Source organism: Aulonocara sp. 'chitande type north' Nkhata Bay, linkage group LG16, assembly GCF_057382095.1.
Source record: "Aulonocara sp. 'chitande type north' Nkhata Bay isolate Kocher_YH1m ecotype deep benthic linkage group LG16, A_spYH_male_GT1.1, whole genome shotgun sequence".
NCBI classification, from domain to species: Eukaryota; Metazoa; Chordata; class Actinopteri; order Cichliformes; family Cichlidae; genus Aulonocara; species Aulonocara sp. 'chitande type north' Nkhata Bay.
The window spans coordinates 35,163,382-35,176,078 of record NC_141359.1 but is presented as its reverse complement, the minus strand read 5'-3'; the positions used below and the strand labels follow the sequence as shown (position 1 = coordinate 35,176,078).

General features: G+C 40.3%; 1 long non-coding RNA gene across 3 annotated transcripts in view; it reads left to right on the top strand.

The window, feature by feature from the left end:
- The first annotated feature begins 7,886 nt into the window (after positions 1 to 7,886).
- Positions 7,887 to 12,697, top strand: part of LOC147311993 (uncharacterized) — a 130,450-nt gene continuing 125,639 nt past the window's right edge. For 2 of the 3 annotated variants that reach the window (XR_015125421.1, XR_015125420.1), the window contains exons 1-2: positions 7,887 to 8,066; positions 8,152 to 8,228. This is a non-coding gene — a long non-coding RNA (uncharacterized LOC147311993). Of the gene's footprint in view, positions 8,067 to 8,151; positions 8,229 to 12,555; positions 12,666 to 12,697 lie in introns of all 3 variants that reach the window. The other variant, XR_015125422.1, reaches the window with a different exon arrangement.

Sequence of the window (12,697 nt, the reverse complement as noted above, 5' to 3'; positions counted from 1 at the left end):
TTGTCATTTGTTTTTTAAGTGCCTACAACAAGGCTTCTGCAGCAGTAAATCTTGCTACACTGGGCCTGTTAGCAATGGTTCACAGCCAAACTTTACAGTGTAGTCTTTAGAAGTGGAAAATTAAAATAACTTACAATTAAAATACAAAGCCTGTAATGTGGGTAGCCACTAAAACAATAAGATCGCATATACAAAAGCATGAAATTTGTTTTCTCCAAAGCATGTCTGGGCTTTCCCTTAAAGATAGGATGAGGGGCTCGGTCATTTGTGAGGGACTCTGAGTAGAGCTGCTACTCTTCTAGTGAGTGAAGGAGTGAGTTGAGGTGTTTTGTCATCTGACATCCTGGACACCTCCTAGATGAGTCCTTTCAGGCACATCAAACTGGGAGAAGGCCAAGTAGCTGCGGTGATGGAGGTCTTTGCTTTAACTGTTGTCTCGATAACCACATGGATGGATGTACAATTTTTTTTTAAAAATCTATGAAAAGCTGTAAGAGAAGTAATTTGACAAATTCAGTGAAGAAAACATGATGATGATTAAAAAAATTACATAAATTGAAAAATCAATCACTTGAAGCTTGTTAACAGAATTCATGATGTATTTGAACAACCAAAAGTGGGTAAAAAGCAGGTCAATTAAAACAGAAAATACAGATAAAACTGAAAACAATGAAAAAATGCAAAAATACCAAAATTGAAAGATAAATAGCAAATTCAGAGAATGATACATTATATCCAAATGTTTTTGGATTACAAAGTATTTTCTTTGAATAACTAAGCACAAACTGTTAAGAAGAAAACCTCTTTGAGGCTTTCCAGAAGCTTTTTTATCGACCTTGAGAGTACATCGACTACACTGGGAGGACTCAAAGAATAATTTCTGGTCTCGGGAAAATATGAATTCATTTTTCTTTCTCACGTCTGCCAGAAACTTTAATAAACACATTACAGATTGTTATTTTTTCTTATCTAAAGCTCAAAAAGATCAGTCAGTGAAAGTTTTTTTTCCCTGAGACTGCCTAAAATAACACTCACACTCTCAAATATTCTCTTCAAATGCTGAGTCAATTCATTATTTTGTGTCCACATGCAAAGACAGTATATGCACACACAGGCACACAGCTGTTAGTTCTACTAATGTCATTAATATCCCCACGCAGTGAAACTTCAGCATTATTAGTCTCTGTCACACTGAGCTTTGTTGCCTTGTCACACTCAGCAGATTGAATACAACTCGTGACATTTTCCCCCGCTGCATAGTTCATGTAATGAGAAGGCGAGACTCTGATCTGGGTGTCGTCTCTGTAAACAAACTGTGCATGGGAGTAGCTTGTTATAGCCAACATCACTCCCCAGTGCTGCTGATGTAAGCAGAGTTATTTTCCAAATTTTCCAGACTCCCTGCTCGCATCTGTTTAGCCTTCAACGTGACCACATAACAGAGAGTCAATATTATTCAATATGTCTTATAATGACCATAATTTCAGCGTAATGATAACATGCAGGCAGCAACGATTTTGATTCTTGCCTGTAATTTTTTTCCCTATCCTTGAAGCTTTGGATCATGTGGGAATCAATAACCGTGTCGCACCATATTCACTGTAGGCCAAAGCATATTTTTCAAGACAAGAGCCGTCATTTGTTATTCATCCTTTGCTCTAACGAAATATTTGCTCACACCCATGGATGGAGGGGTGCAGTGATGGATTTATTATCTCAGCAGGGACACCTTGACAGATTTCACCAGTCAACACATTGAAATGAGTAGGCAACATCTGGCTTATCACACCTGCGATTTCTGAGGTTTGATTCGGGAGCATAGGTCCATCTCTTCTGGTTTTACATTTTTGGAACCAGTAGGCAAATGCAGGTCCAAAGGTTTAAGATATGAAGTTGTTAATTTTATGGAGAATGTGAGGGAGCACCAAATGTATGGGGGGGAGGAATTTAGGGAGTTGATGAAGACATTAGTGGAGTCTTATCAGTGATGAAAAGAGAAAGAACAGAGCAAAAAGGGAATTCAGGTTGATACGGCCTGTGTGAAGCAACACAGTAAGAACAGATGAGGCAAAGTATCTAAGATGTGTTTTTGTAGCCCGTGTTTAGACGATTCATAGACATTGAACACTGAAGTGCCCTAAACCTGCATTCTTTTTAATGGACACTAGAGGGCGATACTAGTGGTTGCAAAAAGATCTCCATAGGTGATCTATGGAAAATGGCCTTCCGTTAACATGTTTCTGACAAGTTTACAGGTTCAATCACTGGGTTACATTGGGGGGGGGGAGCACACTACATCCAAATGTTGGTCATTCTAAGTGAGGATGGAGCTAAGGGATTGTGAATGATAAGCCATTGAGAAGCCTTGGATTGTCAGAGCACCTTTTATTTCTAAGCTCTTTAGAATTGTCCTTCACATCTTTCCTTGACCTCATCCGATCTCCCATCGGGAGTGTTTCAAACTCGTGTCAAGCCACATCCACCCACTTAGATGTCCTCATGCTCTCGTTCTGGTTTCAGTCACATGACTTTCACAGCCGGTGCACCTGTTCCCAATCCACCAGAATCATCGATGTTTCCATTGTTCTCACTCATGCACCTTTCCCCAAACTTGGCTTAGAAGTTCTGCTCTGCTTTGTTGTCTGATTTATGATTGTTTCCATTTTCTGTCTCCTGCATGCCTGCCTGTCTGCCAACCTGTCTTTGAGCATCTACTCCACCTTTTAAATAAACCACCTAAACTGTCTCTTCCTGTCTGGTTGTATCTGCACCTTCTTCCTGCTCTCATTGTGGAAAATGTGACAGGCTAGCTGTTTTTTCTCTTCCAGTATTTGCGCTAGGCTAACAGTCTCTCATGTTACAGCGGTTTCAGGCTTGTCATTTAACTCTTGGCAAAGCAAGAAAGCAAATAAGGATATTTACAGAAATGTTGACATATTCCTTTTGAAAATCTCATCACTCATACGCCCCACTGTTATAATCCATTTTATATGTTCTGCAGTGCTACTATCTCCCTTTTTTTTGTTTTGTCCTGTGAAAACTCATTTTTCATCCTCTGTTTGTTTTCTTCATTTTTCCTAAAGTTCCCACTTCACTTTTCCTTTTTGTTCAGCTTCAGTTCATTAAACATTCTTGGCGCTGCAGGAACGTACTTTTCCATTACTGCGCCATTAATCATTTCAGTCGTTCCTTCTCCCCAGCTTATGCGGACACCCCCGTCCCTCCACTCCCAATTCAATTAGTCTTGTTTGACAGTTGTTATCTTGGAAAATGGCAGTAACGGCAAGTGCCACACATACAGAAAAGTACATGAAAGGAAGAGGAAAATTGAATGACTACCATCTGAACGCACATGCTAAATTACAGTAACCTATGACCCGTCACAGGATGGGCTTGAGTCAGTGAAAGCTTCGGGCCCTTGTAAAAACAGGACAGAGCGGATGAGGGAGCAGCTCAGCGGTTGGTCATATTTTGCAAGCCGCTGGATTCACTGCTGTAGTGGACACCAAGAACAGATGAAACGCTTGTGAGTCATCCTGGCCCTTGAATTCTTAATGGAGCAAGAAACACTGACCATGTTAAACTGTTTTCAAAGCGTGTGTGCATATATTTGAGTGCATTTATGTTTGTCTGCGATTTTTCATCCAAATGTTGTAATGATTTATTTTGTCTGAAACTCCACAGAGTTAACCCACTTGTGTTCCAAACTATAGTCTGAAAACCATCTCCGAGGTGCAACATGGAGCGTTCCGGAAAAGCTGAAGTGATAAAACGCAAAAAAGCCCATTACCTGAACTGACCTAATGTACACGAGAGTCCAACCGAAGTAGGACACAGGAATGACTGCCAGCCATTTGCAGAAATGCTGTAACTGAGGTCTGAGGTCCAATGCACTATTAAGACTGGAGGAGCACCATATGCTATGTCGTGCGTCACTGTTGGCTAGCATGTCACATTTATAATGCAAACACTTCCTTGGGCACACATGCAAAATGCATGGTGATAGGAACACCAAACAAAGACTATAAGACACATTGTTTTGTTGAGCCACTGTTAAGGTCTCTGAAGGGCAAGCAGCTTTAATTGTAGAACAGTTACATAATAATTGGACCTTCTTGGGTGTCTGACCTTTACGTAAGAGCTTGATTAGTGCTGGTTCATATAGCTACGATATATCAGGTTAAGACATGGAGATCCAGCATTGGTTAGCATTGTGACAAGAAGCTTCTACCCTCTAATCTGCTGTTCTGATAGGGTCTTTCCATGTGGCTTCCTCTCAGACTCCAGTGACATGCATATTAGACTATCTGATGTCTCTAAACTGGCTGCAAATGTGTGAATGTGTGAGTGAATGGTTGCCTGCCTCTTTAGGCTCTTGAAGGAGTAGCGGCCTGTTGAGTATGCGTCCTGTTTCCCGGGGGGATAGGGAGCTATAAAACAGCCAAGGAAAGCAAGAATTATTGGACTGTGTTGCCTCTGTAGCAGCCAGAGCTGTACCCAAAAATACACACACCTGGCATACTGTCAATACGAACATGTTTTATTTAAAAAATGGCACTGTGAAAGCTTGCGATGAGTAACAGTTCCACTACATACTGACAAGAACAAATGCTAATGCAGAAGTTAGCTTCTGCATCTACTGCACCTGGCCAATAAGTGAGGAAGTCTATAAGAAAATGACTTCGCTACAACCCCTTCAACTCACTCATGGCCTTGACAAACAATGTACTGATGAGTTTACGGTCCTAATCATTAGTTTCAGGCCTTATCTAATACAATATAATAAAGCGAGGTGTGTTTTAGTGATTGAAAACTAGCTACCATAGCAACAAGCATTGTCCACAGGCATAGAGATTGGACAACCTTAGTTTTCTGATGTGTATTCTTTGACCAGTTGGTTATTGGAAGTTGCTGGCTGGTGAATGGTGAAACTGGTCACAAGGAGACCTCCTTGTGATCACTTTGGTCAATTGCTGCAGTCGCTTATGTTTTACATGGAGGATGCTGACTGCAAACACTCGCAAATTACTCGCCAAGTATTACTGAAACGTGTAACATGAACTGGAAACAGAATATGTTCACAAAGTAAAAATGACACCTTTTAAATCTGAATCATCTGTATTTGGACAGGTGTGTGCACACAAACAGGAATCAGGAATGTTTGTGTTCATTTTGCTCTTCTGAAAACTAAAAAACATTTCTTTTTTATGTGTGCTGAGTTGCTGTGCTAAGGCACAGAACATACTTGAAAGGTCTCTGTTTCCAGTTTGTCTCACTTTTTCCCACACAAACTTATTGGTCTCTCAGACTTTAGCAATTTATTTTATACAACTGACAGAAGCCTCAACCAACCGCTCACCAACCACAGAATACAACATTTTTCTCCAGTGACCAGTGGTTGCCAGATGGTTGCCGACTGGTCTCTATGTGTCACTGGTAAATCCAGCCCTTGCTCATTGCTTCTGTTGAACGTCAACACCTAGGTTTTGATGTTCAAGAGGCTCAGCTTCACAAACAAATTGGTTATTTTACGGTGGCCACGTCTTTTTGTTTCATACAGTCTATTACGTGTACACAGACAAGAAGCTTAAGTTCAGTTTTTTGAGATGGAAGATTTGATTTTTGTGGTCCTTGTAAATATGGAGTGCAGATCCAAAGCTATGCAACTCACCACTTATGTTATTTGTCAGACATTATTATGTTTATTCACAAGCACTTTAAGTACACCCACGTCCATATAAAGGAACATGAGCAAACCTCCCCTGAACAGTATCCATATAGTTCATGTAAAGCATAAGGGCTGACTTGTTATGTGCTGGGTAAAACCTGAGCCAGATGGGTGCGGTGTTTCCATAATACTGCCGCATTTTCAATGAGACTCAAGGCGACTGCGTAGCAGGGCCACCCATGCTGTCCCGTGCTGAGGCTTGTACAGAACAGTAAACATGGCAGGGGCCTTTTGGACCGGCTTCTCAAGCCCCTGGCCAAGTTGTCTGTAGTGGATGCCAACCAGAACTGACTGAAAAAAGAGGCAGAGCTGTTCTATAAGTTAGCGCTGCCAGTGTATGTCAAGAGTTTCCCCAAGGGGATGAAATATTCACAGCGCTGCCAGTGGAGATGAAAGTAACTGCAGACACGTCATTAATTTGTCATGTTGTCCAGAGGAAGCCTTCCTTTTATTCTAAATCATGGGTTTGCCTTAAGAGATCCTTAAATGAGTTTGTGATGGATTTTCCCAATAAAGAAAATTACTAAGGGCAGTGCAGCTCCAACTCTCTCATGAATAATAATGATGATGAAATACACTGGTGATTCTCAGTTCATACAGAGCTAAATGAATCATAAGTCTGACTCTAAAACTCTTTTAGCTCAACTCAAACAGACCTCAGAGGAAACTTTCCACATCAGCATGAAAGAAACATATGCAAGTGTAGTCAGAGTATGAATGTACCTGGAGCAATTTTGTACATTAACTATGAAGACCTCTCAGTAATTAAGATTAGATCCAGGGCTCCCATTGGACATCTTTCCGTTTTGTCACTGCCACCCAGTCAGCGTGGGAAACCATACAAGCTCCAAACTCGTGTAATTTCCTGCCTTTTGTAAACACTCCTTGGGGAGCTAGATATTATGCTGCATAGTCATAAATATATTGGTCACTGCTCTGGCCAGAACATTTGTGTAACACATGATAATGGTGCTCCGTTAAAGAAAAGAAAAACACTGAAATCACAATCTTTTCCCATATCCCATTCATTCTTACAAGTGTGTGAATGTTCAATTTAGGTTTGCACCAGTTAGTTCCTCAGGTCCAAATGTAAAATTGTGATGAGGAAAAAGCTGATACCCAGAAGGGAAATTCAAACAGAGAGCTAAATAGTAAATAGATCAAATAGATAGAATAAGACACCAAAGTAATAGATTTCAGGTATTAAGTGAATACTTCCTTGTTCTGCTAAAGCCAAAAAAAAGTTGGAATCCACCGCATGATGAAAAGAATTGCAACTGTATGCAATGAACTTGCGGTCCTCTTGAATTGAAACTTGCTTCAAAGACAAGGACCAGTTCTGCAACCACTTGCAGACAGTTGCTGTATTCTAAGGGAGTTTGGTGCTTCAATATGCAATAAAATGGCAATAAAGTGAACTCAGTCTGTGATTAATCAGTCGGTTGCTATCTGCATGCACAGAAATTCATATTTGCTACTTACATTAGACTCCAGACATAAACTCATGAATTTAAAACAGAAATTCCTTCACAAGTGGTGACATAGTTGCCGTCTATGCTGTCATAGTTGCAGCTATTCATGCAAAATGACACAGGTGCTCGGCAGCCTTGCTTTATATAGTTATGTAACCATAATATAACCAGCTGGGAACCACTCGCAAAAAGACATGTTGCAGACAAGTTGTGTTCATCATTGCAGACTGACTCAGATTGATTGGGTCATGTTGGGAGTCTGTCTTCATTTATGAATTGGATGGTGATTAGTTGCAAACCTTCACCAATCTGTCTAAGCGGGACTACAGACAGTCCAAGTCTGAAAGTATCCTTTGTGACTACCTTGTGATTGAAAGTGTCAGTTGGTCAACACATTCACTTGCAAACAACAGGCAACCTCTGTGTCATTTTTGTATTATATTTACATTTACAGTTTGGTTAAATATCTGATTTAACCACATATACGACAGTCAGGTATTTAACACGATAAAGGTTATCTTGTGTTTCTGTTTCGATATTATGTTGCAGTTGCAATGTTACATTTCAACCATAGTGTAACTGTATTTATTTACTTAAAAAACATGTTTCTAAATACTTTGCACCTTCCAATTAACAACTGGTCAAATAGCGCCCCCTTACGGTGCTGTGTAAGTGCGTATCACTAACTCAGTGGGAGAGAGAAGAGAGGACAGGCCAGCTGTCCTAAACAGTAAAATATTCAACTCTTAACAGGAAGAAAGAAGAGCTAGCATTGTTTAATAAACTAACAAGCGCGTGTTTTCAGATAGTGAAATTAATTAAGAATTAAAACAGACGTCGTATAACGGGAAGTTAAACAAATGAAGGTAAGTTTAGCACCGTTAAGCTTTTCTTCGATGGCTTAGAAAGCTAATTGTTTTGGTGCTAACAGCTGCACATTTATCGCCACAGAAACTCCAGTGGAAATGTCTGGGTATGGATAATAAACATTCAGCTCACGGGGGAAAGGAAGACAGCCTGCAAACAGAGTGAGTCCCATACAGCTTGTTTGTCGGGTTTGTTTTTCTGGCCTTGCTTCGTTAGATTGGTATTATGCATATGAACGCGTTCTGAATGAGGAGTGCTTTTGTCTGAAGTGTGAGCTTGTTGTAAAGCCGTGTGCCTACACAGAAGCACCCCGGAGAGAGCTCTTTAAGAGCTGGTGCCGTTTTCCCATCTTGTAAAGGTCACCTGTTGGATAGAACACGTGTCAGAGGTTATCTGCCATATTTGCTCACAGCTGATGTTTACTGCATATGTGAAACGTGGCTGTGTAGAAAAATCATCACCTGATTTTGTTATATGTGGATGGAGAGAGAGAGAGAGATTCTGTAGCAGACTATATCTATTTCCACAGATTAGGCTGGCACAGAAAAAGTTGTCCATAATCCCACAGTGATCATGCAGAGTGATTCATAGAGTAAGTTAATAATAGCCACTATTTTTACTCATGAATTGCAATCTTTATGGCGACATGGTTATTCATTAAATGGAGAAACATTGTGCATTTCTTAGATGAAACTCTCTCTTTTCACCTTAGATTTTCTTGAACTTCTGATACAAGTTAAACAAAAACCAAACAGCTGGAGTGCGGTGTGGGACACAGGGTCCTCTGGTGGGGCATTAGGCTCGAAACATTGGGTGTTTTTGACCATAAAGCCTTCAACTGGAGGGCAACTGGAGCTGCATGCTCCCTGCTGCAAACTTATTGGCGGGTCGGGTGATGAACCCTCTGAGATCTACTGACTAATCTGATAAGTATGTCCACTTGCAACCAGCCAAGATTAGATCCTAACATCTTAAAACCATAAGCGAAAGAAAATGGTCCAGCGTAGTCGGTTCACTGTGGTCAAACTGAAAAGTGCATTCCACAAACTCAATAAGCGCTGCTCTGTGACAGCCCGTGGTGACTTGGTTTCTTGATTAACTGCGTTCTGGAAAGATGTCATGTTGGTCTTAAAGCAGCTTTTGCGCAATACTTGCATGTCACAAAGCCACAACAGCTGCCTACAACTTAATATTGCTTTTGACGCTGTTCTTTTCCTGCCCGTTTTAATTATAAATCCAAGTGATGCATAAAAATCCAGTCCAGAAGCCAAAGCTGAATTTTCATTATTGACTGAATTTTTTTTTTTGGGGGGGGGTTTCACAGCCATCAGTTTCTCTTCACAACTCATTTCCTTACCATAGCTTTTTTTGTGGTCTGATTTACTTGACAGAAACTCTCGAGTGAAATTACAATGCGAGCATGATTTATTCATAGAGATTAAGTTAGATGAGGTTCCCAGAATTGAGGCATTTTAATACAGAGGTATTTGCTTGAAAGTCACAAAGGCTACAGTAGAACTTTTGTTCACAATGTGTTGTTCAGTTGATGTGGGGTATTTCAGATGGCTTTGCCCACCGGAAGTTTAGATGGAATAAAAACAAAACAAATCCCTCCAGTGAATTCTGAGTCTACTGTATTTTGAAAATCCCACAAAGGATGCACACAGGAGATATCTTGGTCAGATGCAGCTAACTTCAGATCTCTGAGCACCCTACCTGTAATGCTGAGCTCAGCATCACTTAATTTAGCGTCTTTTAGTCACTACCTTTATCTCTTTTGATTAAAATGGTCACAACTGTGCATATAAATATTAGGGCTGCCACGATTAGTCGACTAGTCACGATTACGTCGACTATCAAAATCGTCGATGACTAATTTAATAGTTGACGCGTCGTTTGAAGCTTTGTAAGATCCCAAAAGACGCAGGAATAAGTAGTAGGATTTAAGAGTGTAATAACGGACTGAAACAGAAGATGGCAGCACTGCATGCACAAGGATGCCAGCTGCCGTTAAACTCCGAAGAAGAAGCAGTGTCCGGTATCATAGCTGTATCCAAATTCAGGAACCGCATCCTCCTGTGCCTGCATTTGTAGGCCGATTATGTTACAACCAGACGACGAAGACTGTCCAAATTCGAAGATCCCGACAAATGCGCGTTTCATTTCCCCAGATTTGAAGGATGGGTCGGGTGTATACTTCGTGGCCCAACCTATCCCAGAATTCATAGCGCGGCCCTGCTTAGTTTCCAACAATGGCGGCAGCTGGTTAGTTTTAATATTACTCTTTTTATTCTTTCTGGGTCACAAAATAAACATTTAACATATTTTCAGGCGAGAATGTAGCTGTGTAAACCTCAAATATCTGCTCAGTTTATCAAAACATCACATATTTTCAAAAGTGCTCCGACGTTTTCCGAGACGTCTGTTACCCACCAGCTTGATAGCTAGCCGGGGTTCAAGGCTCACTAGAGCCGTGAGAACACCGGACTCCCGGCAAATCGTTTTCAAACCCACCGCCGTCTTTCGCTACTCAGGTTAAACATGATATATAAGTCACTTAGATAACTTAAAAATGTTATTGTTTGTCTTTTTTTCAGTATTTTATTTGTTCCTGAGTAAATCGGTTTGGCTGAGATTAAAATTATAGTTTCTACACAGCTGAATAAACGTCAAGCAGACAACTGATTATCAGAAGTGTGAGATGCTCGAGAACATACTCCAGTGTCCTGTTATATTTTAGATAGCAAGGAGCAGACGGCTGAGTTTATTAAACTTCACCTAAACAATCTCCAGATTTCATTAAAATTTAATAAAATATCATATTATCTTTATTTTTAGTTAGCACATACCTTAAACACTTAAAGCTGTAAGCTAATGATAGTTATATAAGAGCAGATGCTGCTGGTGCATCTGCTCTTATCCAATGGATGCATGATCTGATTAGTCGACTAATCGCAAAAATAATTGGTGACTAGTTGACTGTCAAAATAATCATTTGTGGCAGCCCTTATAAACATACAGCTTGTGTCTAAGTGAGTCTGCTTGGTCACCTGACGGATAAACGCCTTCTGAAATTCTTTCTAGAGATAGTCGAAAGTTTGGTCATATGAATGCCTTTCTGCCTTTAGATCAGGAAACTTAAATTTGACAAAGAAAAGAAGCTGTTTGTTACACGAGCTGGTCGAGAGGAATGCTCCGGTGAAACGCTGTTGGCCTGCGAGTCTACATTGTTGCATTTCCTTTTTATTTGTGACCTTTCTAAAACGATTGCTCACAGATCCTACAGTCCAAGACTGTTCAAAGACCCCCTCTCAGTATTAGACATGATTTAGGGTCAAAATTTATGGTTTGTATTTAAAAATGTTAAAGTTTTGTAAGTTTTAGAGTCCTTCTTGTCAAATAACTTTCCAATTTTCTGATCTTGGAGGGTTTTTAATATCTGGCATCAGCTGAACTAGGAATTTAGCTTATTTTATTTTGCAGGGACTATTAGAGTGAATGCTTTTTATTGTGCGTTTACTGTAAATTACAGCAGCACATCATCTCACCCTCTGCTCCTGCTTCCTTGGAAGTTAGCATTTAAAAATGATTACCGATTTCTTGCAGAACTGGTGCAGTTCTCTAAAGAGCTGTTGTCTGTCATGGTCTTTATATCCAAGCTTTACCAACATGTTGCTTCAAATGTTTTCTCAGAGTGCTTAAGTTAAGTTTACAGAACTGCCAAGACTTTACCTAATGTGAACAGGGTTTTTTGTCAGATTATATTTTTAACCAGGCATGAAGAGATTAGAGGTTTGTTCTGAAGTCTAATTTACATTAGTTTTGTGCATTAAAACGCAGAGAGTTGTGGGCTGTGAGTCATGTGTTGCTCTGGGGACATTGCTATTAGTCCACTGTGCACTCACTCACTCCCTTTTGGTGATGGCAAAAATGGCTCTGGGTAGGTACCAATAATCTAACCAGTATAGGGAAGAAACTGAATGCAACACCTTCATAGCTAAAGCAGATTCCTTGAGTCTTTCATTTGGATTTTTCCACGGGATAACACCACCATATGATGAATCTCTGTTACTCTTGTCAGCTGTATACATAGCCAGTCTTGGAAATTTGTGTGTTGCGCCTGTAATAGCAGCAGCATGGTTGACTTCTCTTGTGAGAAGAGGTGCACATCACTCAGATGTGCCTTCCCATGGAAGCTTCACTACTGTTGTGTGGTTGTTTTTTTTTTAAGCTAAGTGCATATGTACTAGTTTTTTTCTTTTCTTTTTTTTTTTTCTTTTTTTTTACGTTTCGAGTTGTTTAAACTTGAATGCAAAGGCCATACTGCGAATGTGTTAGATGTTTTAAATGTTTGAAGTACCAGACATCTAAGTATAAACATCAGCCTCAGTCTCAGGCATCAGGGTGGAGCAGATCGTCTGGGCTTAAATCATGCGAGTATAGTGCTGTCAGAAGGGTACAGACAGCATTCATCACATTCCTCAACAGATGCCACAGACGTAAGACCAGCACGCCTTAAATGCATTGGACCTGAACCTGGGGCAGGCAAAACCGAGGAAATCAGAGCTGACTGGGGCACTGACAGAGAATGCTTTGAGGTAAAAAAAAGAAAATTACTGTTAAGCAGATT